This window comes from Arachis duranensis, chromosome 8, assembly GCF_000817695.3.
Source record: "Arachis duranensis cultivar V14167 chromosome 8, aradu.V14167.gnm2.J7QH, whole genome shotgun sequence".
NCBI lineage: Eukaryota > Viridiplantae > Streptophyta > Magnoliopsida > Fabales > Fabaceae > Arachis > Arachis duranensis.
Window position 1 is genome coordinate 3,182,032 of NC_029779.3, and position 1,550 is coordinate 3,183,581.

Genomic DNA, 1,550 nt, shown 5'->3' on the forward strand with positions numbered 1-1,550 from the left:
GCTCGCCCCCGTATATATTCACCAGTGAGGGTGATGGATATAGATCATGATTATGATCAAGTTTATGACGAGTATAACTCGAGTTGGGGATGCATGATAGAGGGACAGTCCAATGGTTAGCTACCAGGACTCGTCGGGTTGGCTCTATAACCGACAGATGATATCATCAGCCACTAGGGACAGGCATTCATCATATGCATACTATATGAATTGTTTGAGATTGCCTATTTGACTGCATATTACTTGCTAATAGTCTAAATGCCTTATTTGTTCCTATTTGTATATTTCTTGTTTGATATAACTGTGTTTGCTACATTATACTCCTGCTGGTGGTTGGGAGGTTCTGAAGGAATTGGAAAGGGAAGTATTAGTTAGACTGAAGTATCTTTAGTCAGATGCCCTTTATGGTTTAGCTTGTTTATAAGCTTTGATATTATTTGGAGGAAGTTCTAGGATTGCCTTCGGCTTTCCTCCATTATTATGTATTATATATGTGGAAGCTGTTACCTTGCTGGGGACCTCTGGTTCTCACCCATGCGGATTTTGTGGTTTTCAGATGCAGGACGTGAGGTTTCCCGCTGAGGCATGCTGGAGACTTCTAGATTTGCGAGGATACTTTGTTCTCGGGGCTATGTTTTGGTTTATATGTTTTGCTTAGATACTTTTATCTCCATTAAATAATACAAACTGTGATGACTCCTCTTATGGGAGAATTTCGGAGAATAGGATTTATGTATTTGTGTCCCTTTGGGTTCCCTTTGGGGTTTTCCTTATTATATCATATGTATATATTGTTATGCTCGGATCGGTTATCTTCGCAGCCGGATCTTGAGTCTTGATACTCCTGTTTTTGACACTCCTCTGTTTATATATAATCACGCTCCTGTTTTTGACACTCCTTTGTATATATATAATCTCACGTTGGTTTATCCTTGTTCGTTACGTTATCGATCGGAGTGTTGCGCTTTTGAGTTGCGGTTTTTGTTTACCCCTTTTTCTACAAAGGCTCCTAGTTATAATCAATCATTCATACTACTATACGTACTAAATTTTTATTTTAGAGGCCATAATACCTTGCCATCTCTGAATTATGACTTAAGCATAAGACTCTGTATGGTAGGGTGTTACATTCTACAATTGCCTAAGCAACCTATTTATAATGGTTGGGTCTGATGGACAATTTCCATCCTTACCCTTCTTATGACGTCATTGCTTACGTCATTGTTTATTATCTTGCACCAGCTACATTGTTGGTGCTCTATGACCTAAGCACTTACGTCACTATGCAATAATGTTGAGAGATGTTTCAGATGTGCTGTCCTCCTCTTTCATCATGTGACCTTCAGATGCGTTGTCTTCTTCCTTTATCATGTGGGTTGATTCCGTTTTATTATTGCTTTCTTCAGATAACTCTAAGACACATAGCTGGCACTTGTGGTCTTCTCTGTCTTTTATCAAATAGCAGAGATTCCTCTTTATCCCTTCGGGGAGCTTTTCTAAGAGTCTAGATAAGTTGTAGAATGCTGATTCAAATTCCACTAAGAGTCTCA